The 13,283-nt window shown below is 37.4% G+C and overlaps 1 pseudogene; it reads left to right on the top strand.

The window, feature by feature from the left end:
• Positions 1-7,645: 7,645 nt before the first annotated feature.
• LOC148955405 (uncharacterized) lies at positions 7,646-9,855 on the top strand (annotated as a pseudogene).
• The last annotated feature ends 3,428 nt before the right edge of the window (positions 9,856-13,283 follow it).

Raw genomic sequence — 13,283 nt, 5'->3', positions numbered from 1 at the left:
ATTTGAAAAAAAAAACTATGTTTTCTAAAGAGTTAAAGAGGCTGAGTCACAAGTTCAAACCTTAAAACATACAGGGATTAGGAGGTACAGTTGGGGGGCTGCCGCTCCCCAAACTCCCCGCTTTTGCAGCCTCTTTTGTCAAGATTTTTTAAGTCCTGTAGCCTGCAATCAGTTGGTCGTACCAACACGAATGAAACTGTTTCAATGGCATTTTTTTTTAATCTTCAGAGAATTTGCCAAAGACAACTCAGTCTGTTACAGTTGTAACTACAAACTTCTCTCTGTGCAAGGTATAGTTATCTATTCAGTGTGATTGTGTATGATATGAAAATAGATGAACCTGAACCTACTGAACCTAAACTGCTTGTTTATGCTGAGCCCTTCTTCTGTTCCCTGGTTTTTCTGTTCAAAATTGTTAAGTTTATCACATTATAGCTTGTTATCGGTTAGGGAAAAATCTCCTGTAAAAAATCCAGCAAACAGGCTCGGTACTGTTTCTAATCAAAGAGATGCAATAGGATGTTCTTACGGCAAAAAATTCAAGCAGACTTCGTTCGTGTTGCAAAGCAATTCTTTCCAAGGGAAAAAGCGGGTGCTGAGGGGGGCGGCAAACCCCCAAAATAAAAATATTAACAAAAGAGGCTGCAAAAGCGGGGGGTTTGGGGGCGGTAGCCCCCCAACTGTACCTCCTAATCCCTGTACGTTTTAAGGTTCGAACTTGTGACCAGTAGCGGATCCAGGGGGGGGGGGGTGATTGCCCCCCCCCTTGCTTGGGCAAAAAGTTCTATTATTATATTTTATGTGACTTGATTGCGATATCAACGCTTGGATCAGCGCATCTTTGAAAAGGATCGGACGACACTTGGTCTGTCTGTTTTAAGTCTATAGGGAATTGTCTAGAGCGTCTGGTGTCACCCGAACTTATAAAGCGTTTTGAAGCTTGTCATCTCGTAAATCATTAAAGCTTCAAAAAGTGTGTGCTTCAAAAACTGTTTCTTATTCAATAACTAAGCAAAAATCTTGAAATGACTCCGATAACACATACGCCTTAGGGTTAGTCGCGATTCTAGAAGGGTTTGAAAAGTATAAAATTTTTGGATAATATTAACCAGTTATGATGTCGAAGCGAAAGCAGATAACTCTCGACAACTTTTTTGGTTCGGAAGATAAAGCTAGGCGAGTGGACGCCGTAACTGAAGATAGAAATAATGAGAGTTACAGTGTTAGTAGTGATTCCAGTGCTTTGACTAATAGTGAGATTGGGCAAGATCCGTTAGCATCAATTGAAAAGTGTAGCCCCAAGCCTAACACAAACATCGAAAATAAAAGCACTTTGTGCGAAAATGATGTCGGAAGCTATATCGATAGAATTGAAAAACTGGATAATCTTACGTGATATCAATTGCTTCAGAACCTGTGAATTCTGCCGTCTAACTACAGCTTCCCCTATTCAGTTCATAAGAAGCGGGGCAGGAACGAAAAGAGATTTTTAAATCGTGGTCGCTTGGAAGAATTTCATGGGCTAGTATTTTCAAATAAAATGAGGGGTGTATTCTGTAAATGTTGTGTTTTGTTTAACGTTCGGGGGATTGGAGGCTCCAATCAATTGCAAAAGTTGGTAAAGAAGCCCATCTTGACTTTTGCTAAGCTAACTGGAAAAGACGGTAACTTGATGTCTCATGAAAATAATCAGTATCACCGCGATTGAAGTAGGCAAACATCTCCTTCTTAAATATGACAACCCTGAAACTAACATTTTAAACATTGTAAACAAACTACGTAGCCAACAAGTGCAGGAAAATTGAGCGAGATTGAAGCCAATTGTAGAATCAATTGTTTTCTTGGGTCGACAGAGCATTCCTCTTCGTGGCCATTGAGATGATGGAGAATTATTGGCAGAAAAGGACCCATTGACAAACAAAAGGAACGTTCAAGAACTTATAAGGTACTGTGTAAATAGTGGCGATATTATTTTAAAACAACATTTGGAAAGATCAGGTGCTAATGGTACTTATATAAACAAAACTACGCAGAATTAATTAATTGAATGTTGTGTCAAAGAGATACTTAAAGAAATTCTTCCGCGAGTTCATTCTGCCAAGTTCTACTGTGTGGTTGTTGATAAAACAACAGATGTGTCACACAAGTCACAGCTGAGTATTGCCCTTTGCTAAAATTATAATTGCACAAGACGTGATGATTTCGCTGGTTTTTTAGACCTACTCGATACATATTACTCGGATAGCATTGGAAACTTCGAACCAACCATCAAAGGGGAAACGCTTGGAAATGTTGTGTTGGATTTTCTTCGATCTCTTGGGCTAGACTTGGAAAATTGTGTGGGCATAGGCACTGATGGATGCTATGATGGTTTCAGAACATTGTGGAGCTGTAAAAGAAGTTCAAAAGGTACCAAAGAATGCCCTGCATTGCCCATGTTTCAACCATGCTCTAAATCTTTCCATGTCAAAAACTTCTTCTATCCAGAGTGTTAGAAACTCCATCGGAGTAATAAAAGAAATAGTTGCTTTTTTTGGTGCTTCTGCAACGCGCAATTATGTTTTAATCAGAGTAATGAAAGCGCAGCTAACTGGAAACATGTGTGAAACCCGTTGGATCGAAAGGCACGATTTCTTACTACAGTTTCTGGTAGAGTTCCCTAATATAGTGGGAGCTCTTGAGATCATCAGCGACTGGGCAGAATGCACAACTGGAGCAAAAGAAAAATCCTTATTGACTACTGTCACATCCTCCGACCTGATAGTAACCATTTACTCTCTTAGTAACATATCTGGACTAATTTTACCGCTCAATCGACTATTTCATAAGAAGAGCTTAGACCTCGCGTCTGCAGCAAGCCATGTTAAGGACCTTCTTACCCAGCTGAAAGTCAAGCGTCGGGAGAGTGAAAACGAGTTTAAAAACACATTTGACGAGGTAATTAAAGTGGCAACCGAGCTAGGTTTAGAAATAACAGTCCCAAGGATAGCGAAAAAGCAAACGAATCAGATTAATTTACCATTCAGTTCATACGAGGAATATAAAAGACGGTCAGTTTTTATTCTCTCGTTGAACACAATCCTTTTTGACTTAGAAAGCTGTTTTTCCGTTGAAACGCTGGACACTATTAAGCTCAGTATTTTCTTGCTGATAGATTGTACGAAAACGGACAAAGAACAATTCCCTGATATGATTAATGACATGTCATAGTGATTCTGATCAGTAATAGGGTTCCACTCCCAATTGGTTTGTGAATCTGCCCTGGCCGGAGAAATGACAATATGAAAAACTCGGTTGCTTCGTCTGAGAGAAAGCAATGCAGGCACAGGTAGAATACCTGAAACACTAGGGGAAACTTTATAGAAACAGAACTGCGATGCTGATATTTTCCCGAATATTTCAGCGCTCTTGCAGATTCTCATGACCCTACCTGTCAGTGTGGCATCTGTTGAACGAAGTTTTTCTACCTTGAGAAGATTGAAAACATGGCTAAGAAATAAAATGACGGAAGAAAGACTCACCGGACTTGCCTTTCTTCATGTTCACCGTGATATTGACATAAGTGTAGAAAGTGTTATTGACAGATTTGCTAATAGTGGAAATAGGAGGCGAGAATTTGTTATATAATATTGATAGTGTTTCTATAAATGTATTTTTGTGGATAGCTTTACAGAATCGACAGCTAAATGATGGATAGAAGCAGAGGCATGCAACTTTCAATATCAGTAAGGTACGTTAGGCTTAATTTCGAATGGGAATTTTTCGCAACGAGTCGCCCCCCTTCCTAAAATCCTGGATCCGCTACTGCTTGTGACTCAGCCTCTTTAACTCTGTAGAAAACGTAGTTTTTTTCAAATAATTTCTGCACGTTTTTCTACACTTTATTACTTATTATTGCTTGACTAACTGTTAGCTGATTGTGCCAGGAGTTAAAGTTGGAGGGCGGCCGCCCCCCCAAACCCCCCGATTTTGAAGATTCTTTTCTTAAGGCTTTTAATTCCTGAATACTCAAATCAAATGCACAGTAAGATTTTCTTTTTTCAACTTTTCTTCGAGCATGCGGGTATATGGCATGTTATCAAAGCAGTGGAGACTTACCTGTAAGCTAAAGGCCGACTGTGATATTCTTCTGGAGACGCCTGTTGAGCTGAAGTATTTAATAGATTGGATTTAAAAAAGAAACTGAGTTTCTTTTTTAAACTTTAAATTTAAGAGATACTACTTTAAATTTAATATATAAAAAATTTACTCTGACGGTGAATCGAACCCGGGTCTTCCGAATGACAGACAAAAATAGTGACCACTGTACCATCAGAAACTCTTGTTAAATTATTTTTAGTCTCTGCAATCTATTTTCGACGCAAGCAAATACAAAGTAAGATTTTCGTTTTTCGACAAAAAAAACTTCTGGGAAGGAGCTGGAATTTTTGGAAGCTAGCAGTCGGTCTTTTCGGGTTAAGAAAATTTTTTTGATCTAATTTAGTAATAAAATACAATGAGTTTGGGAATTTCAAAAATTAACATGGGCTCTTATAGGAAAACGAGGTTTTTCGTAATTGTAAATTCAGGGGATAATTTTTTCGGTCTGAAAATATCAAAAGACCCTAACAGGTCAAATTCTGCTTCGAATGAGTCCTCATTCACCCGGATCCGTTGCCAACTGTGGCCTGTAGGCGTGGCTGATAAAAAAAAATAACTTGATATTTGGTTTTTGGAAAACCAAATTTTGAGCTAAAATTTTGAGGATAAGCTCCCAGGCCCTAGGAAAGCTTATCCTCCAAATTTCAGCCCGATCGGACAACGTTAAAGGGGGCTGTGGTGGGAGGGTCGAAACTTCCGGCCCACTTTCCCCCATGAAGATAAAGTCAGAGGCGGGTGAAATTTTGCATGTTTCTTAGTTTGAGCTTAGGCTACAAATTGCGATCGCCGCCGTCTCTCTGTGACCGCTAGGACTGGAAATCACTTAACATTGTGGTGGGTCGCCTCTTTAAAGAGGCACAAGTGTGCCTCCTTGATAGTCTAAAAACCGTGTTCCGGGATTTTTTTAGAAGAAAAATTAGGATTTTATTTTTGAGCTGGTGGCAACCCTAATTGAGAAACATGAGTTGTAGATATGTGATCTGTGTTGCCAGATGGGCTTGTTTTCTGCCCCATGGGCTTGTTTTAGCCGTCAGGGGTGGGCTGAATTTTGGAGTGGGCGTGGGGGCCGTGGAGCGGGAACGTGGGCTTTTTTTTAAATGGGCTTATTTTGACTGAAAGTTTGGAACCAGACAAAAATTCGAAAATCACACTGGTTCAACTTTTGCTATGCACCAAAAAGACAAGAGCCCTCCTTTAGCGCGTGGAACACTTTCTATTCCGAAATGCTTCCTCATTAGGAATTTTTTTCTGCACAGCTGAGATGGCTCTGCGTTAGGAGTCTTACAAGGAATTTTATTGCTGCTCAGATTAAGGCAAGACTTGAATTTTATGCAGATCTATCCTTTTTTGATATATTTGACAGATCTGGCAAACCCTTTTTCGGCCTAGGCTTGGTCTAGAATTGGGGCTGATGCGAAAAAATCATGTTAAGAAAACAATTTATACTTTGTAATATGCAGATTTCTCTAGTTGTAATGGTATATACCTAGAGAAGGAAACATGTTAAGAAAACAATTCATACTTGATAATTAATATACAGAAATAATTGTTGCTGATATCTTGCTTGTAGCCCTTCTATACATTACCCCCCAGGCCCTCCCCCTTAATTTGCAAAAACATGGCTGAAGTTGATCCATTGTACCAGTAAATTTAATCAACTGTGACAAAACAAAAACCAGAAAAGCAAGTTACTGGTGGGTGGCAGAATGCATTGGAAATATATAATTTGGGTTATATATTTGCACATTAGGGGAAGAGGTTAGGGATAAAGTATAGCTGAGATACATGCAATATGTGTTATCTACAATTATTCTGCATATTATGAATTGTTTTCTTAACATGTTTCCTTCTCTACATGTCCTTCTCTAGACTGTTGTAATTAACACTTTTTAACTCAAGTTTATTATACTTTACCTCCCCCCCCCCGCCCTCATAATGTGAAAATATATGGGCGCCCAAAGGCTGAATTATAGGGGGGGGGGCTTACCTGGTCTAATTGGCACTTCCAGTGCTGTATAATTAAAATATCAAGACAAAATATCATAGGCAACAAAATACTGCTGCCTAAGTAAAGAGCAATGTGGGCACAATATATTGTTTTGTTTTTGGACCAGGGTACTTCTTATAGAAAGACATGTCATAGAAACTTCAAAAACAGCTCATGGAGGGCAACCAGCTTCCCCTCCCTTACATCAATCACTTCCGCAAACACATCCAATCAAAATTTTGAGATAACCATTTTCTCAGCATAGTTTAAAGGTCCAGATATTATGACTTTGAGAATGCCCCCCCCCCCACAACCCTCAGAGCAATAGTCCAAAGAGAATATAACAACATCCTCAGTAATCAAATACAAGAAATATTCAGGCAGACCTTGAACTAAGTCAAAACAAACTATGAGCATGTGGACTTTCAAAAAGGTGACAAAGCAATATCTCAAGAACAACTTATATTAATAAGTTAGATCTTTAAGAGTACATTGTGGGGGATTTTGAACTATCCAGAAGGCACTATGTGTATACTTTTAGTACTACAACTACAGTTACTGTAACTAATGATGCTTAGAGTACTAAGGTGAAGGCGCTCCCCCTCCCCTCTTGTTCCCCCGTATGGGCGCCCATGCAAATATATAGTCTAAATTATATATGGTAAAATTCTAGACAAGCTATTTGTTGCTATCTTGGGAAAGGGTTAGGTTAAAAAAATGAAGCTTTCTGGGATGGGCTTACAGACTAAAGTATGTCCTGGAAAAATATTTTGAAGTAGCCAACCCATCTCTACTCCTTTCCCCAATAGAGGGCACTGACCTTTGATGACCTTTAACAACTTTTGTTTTATAAAAGTGAAACCATGCAGAATAGATCTTCTGCTTAAAAAAAAAGTACAAAAAAAGTGTTTTCAGCTTTATAACTTTGCTCAATCCAAATTTGGGAAGTTTCAAAGATCTGGAAACACATTTCCTAAATTTAGGAAAAAACCTTTGATGTGGCTTAAAATTTTACTCCAATAACAGGGGTTGTGTTTTCGTAAAAAACCCAGGGAAAAAGGAACTCAAAATTAATATATAATGTTTCTTTTTCAAAATTCTAAGACTTAGAAGTCGGATAAAGATTAGCTGAGTAAAATGGCAATACCTTACCAGAGTATGTTTTTGGCTCTGGATTCATCACTGAAAGTTTTTGTTTTCCTAACCTAACTCTTCCAAGATATCAAAAAGTAGCTTGTCTAGAATAGTGGTTCAGAGGTGGTCTGTGGACTCCCTTCGAACCTTGAGTTTATGATGTCCAAAACATATAAATGCTTTAAAGTAAGCCCCCTTAGAAGGGAGACATATCAACATGTATTTAAGTTGATAAACGATGGAAATTTACCCTTACGTATTATTTCTCCCTCAAATACTCTCTCGGTATAATGCCTTGGTTTGCATACATGGGCAGTGCTTGGAGCTCACCACACACTTCAGTCTAGCCAAAGAGAAAAACGTTGCTATACTGCCAGAGTGCTACACGCTATGTATCAAGATGAGCAAAACAGAATTTTCATTGTGTTCTTGAAGCCATTGCTGTCCGAATTTCAAAGGGTCAACTTGCTGTTTCAGCACACACACACTGACCAATTTCGTCTTTTTGAAGAGCTGCCGGGTTTGATACTAAGTTTCCTGCGTAGGATACGCTGCTCATCTGAAGTGTCTTTGATGGTTAATATGGACTTCGAAATCAATTATTTGCCGCCAGATCAAGTTAATTACGGACACGAGTTCCTGATTGAACTGGCCAAATCTAAACTTTCAGACACACAGAAAAGCGAAATCAAAATATGGTGTTTTGCGATCCTGAAAACTGCGGCTAAAGTGGTGCTTAAACGAATGCCTCCTGCTCTGGATTCGCTCCTAAAGCTAAAATTTTTATCTCCTGTGATTTGCTTGTCTCAGTTTCGACCCCAATTTGGAGACTTGCCATTCAGAATTGTTGCTACCACTGATCTCAGTACCTTGGAGAATCAGTGGAGGAAACTGTTGGATGTTAATTGGTCATTTGTGTGTGGAGGAACAATTTCCAAGAACTCGTTTCAGTTCTGGATAGCTGTCCTATCTTATCTTGATGCTGTTGGGGCATCTTCTTTTCGTGATTAAGCCAAGTGGGCATTTACCCTGTTGAGTTTGCCAATTAGCAATGCGATAGTGGAACGGTCCTATTCTATGATGAATGTCACTAAGAGCAAGCTTCAAAACCATATGCTCTTGCCCATGTTGAACTCAATATTGTCTTCAGGCTGTGGTTGTCAGCATGGGGCTCTTGTTGCTCGACGTTTGAGCCTACAAAGCGTATGCTGATTTTCAATAGTGATATTTATGAGGCTTGTCAAGTCGAAGAAACTGACCAAACAACTAATCTAGTCGATCTAGATAATATCCTAGCCTCTTTTTAGTCTTAAATCTCTTAGTGCCTTATGGATCTAAGCGCCTTTCTTTTTTGTTTTGTTTTTCATCCGTCTGTATTATTTCATCTTGGGATTACGAAGGCTTTTGTATTAACCCAGTTCTCACGTTTCTTTTTGTGGCATTACTTTAATCATAAAGTTATCTTTAAATATTGTGTTGCAACTGCTTTTCAATAGTAATATTTATAGGGCTTGTGAAGTTGAAGAAACTGACCAAATAACCAATTTAGTCGATTTAGATAATATCCTAGCCTTCATTGAGTCTTAAATCTTTTAGTTCCTTATGGAACTAAGTGCCTTTCTTTTTTCTTTTTTTTTATCCGTCCATATTATTTCATCTTGGGATTACGAAGGCTTTGTATTAACCCTGTTCTCACGTTTTTTTCAGGCCTTACTTTAATCATAAAGTTATCTTAAAATATTGTGTTGTAACTGCTTTTCAATAGTGATATTTGAAGTCGAAGAAACTGACAAAACAACCGATCTTGTCGATCTAGATAATATCCTAGCCTTCTTTGAATCTTAAATCTCTTAGTGCCTTATGGATCTAAGTGTCTCTCTTTTTATCTTTTTTTTTTATCTGTACGTATTATTTCATTTGGGATTACGAAGGCTTTTGTATTAACCCCGTTCTAACTTTTTTTTTTAGGCCTTAAGTTAATCATAAGGTTATTGTGTTACAACTGTTTTTCAGTAGTGATATTCATAAGGCCTGTGATGTCGAGTTGATCGACGTTTGAGTCTACAAAGCGTATGCAGCTTTTCAATAGTGATATTTATAAGGCTTGAGAAGTCGGAGAAACTGACCAAACAACTGATCTAGTTGATCTAGATAATATCCTAGCCTCCTTTGAGTCTTATATCTCTTAGTGCCTTATGGATCTAAGTGCCTTTTTTTATTGTTTTTGTTTTTTTAGTTGTCTGAATTATTTCATATTGGGATTACGAAGGCTTTTGTATTAACCCAGTTCTCACGTTTCTTTTTGAGACCATACTATAATCATAAAGTTATCTTTAAATATTGTGTTGCAACTGCTTTTCAATAGTGATATTTATAGGGCTTGTGAAGTCGAAGAAACTGACCAAACAACCGATCTAGTCGATCTAGATAATATCCTAGCCTCCTTTGAGTCTTAAATCTCTTAGTACGTATTATTTCATCTTGGGATTACCGAAGGCTTTTGAATTAACCCCGTTATCACTTTTTTTTTGAGGCCTTACTTTAATTATAAAGTTATCTTTAAATATTGTGTTGCAACTGTACCAAATAACGCGTACCAAAAATTTTTATGCGATAATAAACCAAAGATTTTGTATGTCTTCGGCTTCTGGTTGTTACTAGTGTATTCATTGGAATAAGTCATATTAAATTCAAAAAGTTAATAAAAAGAGTTCACAGCTGTTTAACCATTATGACGCATAAAACTGCGTCACACAGAACAGATGAATTTTGAATTTTGCTAAAAACAGATGAATTTTGGCGGATCACATACATCGTTGTTCTTCCGTGAAAGTGGAGCAGGATAGACGAAGGGTAAGCAAGCAAGGTAAAAGTAGAATTAGATTAGGGGCAAAACTTTTTCTGACTTTAGCAGGAAAGAACTATTTTAGCAATACTTCTTCATGTTTAGCACTGTAGCAACTGCTTCAATTTGTAGCATCTTTCGTAATACAATCTTTTAATTTTGTCATGGACGAAATGATGAGGATTTTGAAAAAGGTTAAGGAATTAACAAAAAGTTTGGATCGCATTTTTCCGTATTTGTTTGAGAGATTTGAGCAAGTTTGATTTAACCAGGACCACCTCTTTGCCGTGCTTGTTCCGAAAGATTGTTGCTAAGTTTGAAATAACCGGACAAAAAAACTGATCTAGAAATTATCCAACTACACTTATCGGGCCATGCGCGTGTCGCGGCGCAAGCCGCGACACACACATGGGCAATTTTAGAACTTTATGAACTTACCATGATGGCAGTCTTGGTTTTCAAAGCCTCGGGCGTATTTTGGCTTGTTTTTCAAAGGATCGGGCTTTTTTTTGTTTGACTTTCTGGCAACCCTGTATGTGATAAGGACAAAGCAATCTGTATAGTGATAAAATAGGATAAACAGATAAAAAAAGCCTTGTTCAGTCCGTATAAAATTAGGTTAAGTTTTCCGTTCCATATTATTGAACTATAGTGCTTCACAGGTTCCCAAGTAAGTTTAGCCTAGCTTTGCTAACATGTTCAAGATTTAAAATAGGGCCTACTGCATCTCCACAAGCCTAGATTCCAGGTAAATGAACGGTAAATTTTTCGTTGTTCAGATTATTGACTTATGAATAAAGTAAACTTGGTAAATATTTACCAAATCATATCATTGAGTTACAACTTAAGTGAATAAAACACTCAATGCCTTTTTTTATGCTCTTTACAAATATAATAGCTAATTATTTTTGTTGTAAATTAATTTTAGCCCCCACCCATATATATATACCAATTCCGGGTATATATTTGCCCATTAGGGGGTGGGGGGGAAAGTTTAAACTTACCTCTCATTTACATCAGAAATAAAATTACCCCTACCCCCCTAATGTGGAAATATATACTCTGAATTGGTATATGTAGAGGTGGGGGCTAAAATTCATTTCTGACAAAAATGATTATAATATTTGTAAAGAGCATAAAAAAGGCATCAAGTGGTATATTCACTTTAGTCATTACTCAATAATATGATTTGGTAAATATTTAGGTAAAGTTCTACCAAATCATATTATTGAGTTAGGACAAAAGTGAATACACCATTTGATGCCTTTTTTTTATGCTGATTACAAATATAATAATCATTTGTATTGGAAATGAATTTCCGCCCCCCCCCCTATATATACCTAACCTAACCCTGAATGGGTATATATAGGGGGGGGGGCTGAAATTCATTTCCAATAAAAATGATTATTATATTTGTAATCAACATAAAAAAGGCATCGAATGGTGTATTCTCTTTTGTCCTAACTCAATAATATGATTTGGTAGAACTTTACCAATATTTACCATAAACTTACCACTTGATGCCTTTTTATGCTCTTTCCAAATATAATAATCCTTTTTGTCAGAAAGGAATTTTACCCCACCCCTATATATACCAATTCAGGGTATATATTTGCATATTAGGGGGGGCAGTTTAAACTAACCCCTCATTTACATCAGAAATAAAATTTACCCCCACCCCACCTAATGTGCAAATATATACCCAGAATTGGTATATATAGGGGTGGGGGTGAAGTCCATTTCTGACAAAAATGATTATTATATTTGGAAAGAGCATAAAAAAGATATTGAGTAGTATGTTTACTTTATTCATAAGTCAATAATGTGAACAATGAAAAATTTACCAAATGAACTGTGTAGGCTAATGATGTCATCTACTATGCCTACTTATGTGCATTTAAATATTATCTTAGCAATTTTGCATTAACTTCAAATAGCATAGCTTATCTATTTACTATTAAGGTCTAATGCTTACTCAGCTATCCTTCTATGCCTAAAACTTTGCTTCAGGAAACCATAACTTGCTTTAGTGTTAGTTTTGGGTCAATTCCATATAAATCATGAGACTATAAGCTACTAGAGAGTCTTGAAAGAGGAGCTATCAATTTGTCAAAACCCATAAGAAGCTTCCTCCAGGCTGGAAAAGGCTCAAACTGCCAACACTTTAGCACTAGACTAGAATGAGGTGATTCCATTCACATAATGTTCCTCTGTCCCATATTTATATTGTCTCTCAAAAAATCTTCAACATTAAGCCAGTAAGTAAGTAAGTTAGTAAGTATGACAGCACTAGACCCTTAAGGTCCAAACAGTAAAATTCTACTTTAGCTACTTTTGGCTATCTTGGTAAGGGGTTCTGTTAGGAAAAAGAAGCTTTCAGAGATGGGTCTACAGACTAAAGTATGTCCTGGGAAGGTATTTTGAAGTACCTACCTTCACTCCTTCTCCCTCTAGAGGGTCCTGAAATTTGCTTACATGACAGGTCTATACCTATTGAAATTTTGACAAAACAACATTTTACCTTAATTTTCAGTGATCAGTTTCTTTTTCTCTGGCTTTAGTTCTGAAAATGCAATTCTTGTTATTTGAGTAGAATTTTAAGCAATATCAATGTTTTTTTTTTCAAAATTTAGGGAATGTATTTGTATATCTTTAAAACCTTATAAATTAGGATTCAGCAAAGTTGTGAAACTGAAAACAATTTTGTTGTAGCCTACTTCATTTAAGCAGAAGATTTATTTTGCAAGGTTTCACTTTTAAAACACATAAATTTTCATCCCTGAAAGTTTTATTTTCCTAACCTAACCCCTTTCCAAGATAGCCAAAAGTAGCTAAAGTAGAATTTTACCAGTCCAAACTGGTGGTGCTGATCTCTGTTTTGTGGCCCTTCAGCCAGGAAGTGCAATGGGGGGCTGGGGCCAGCCATCCTGTGCTTTGGCACACCCTTCCTGCTTACCTTCCCCAGATTTCTCCAGGTACTCATTTAGATCTGGGTTGACTCTGGCTAAGCTTACAGAGTCAAACCACTGACCTGCATCCCAAACCCATATAACCCATGCCAGGGATCAAACCCATGCCCATGAGACATTAAGTCAGTCTTAGCTCTAAATTGTTCTAAACAACTTCAAGTTCTAACTTAGTTGTTTTTTTCTCAAATTCTTCTTTCATACCATGGAA

Source organism: Artemia sp. Qi Xiang Cuo, chromosome 2 (assembly GCF_049724085.1).
Source record: "Artemia sp. Qi Xiang Cuo chromosome 2, ASM4972408v1, whole genome shotgun sequence".
In the NCBI taxonomy this organism is placed as follows: domain Eukaryota; kingdom Metazoa; phylum Arthropoda; class Branchiopoda; order Anostraca; family Artemiidae; genus Artemia; species Artemia sp. Qi Xiang Cuo.
The sequence above is the reverse complement of the archived record's forward strand: the minus strand, read 5'-3'. Positions and strand labels throughout refer to the sequence as shown.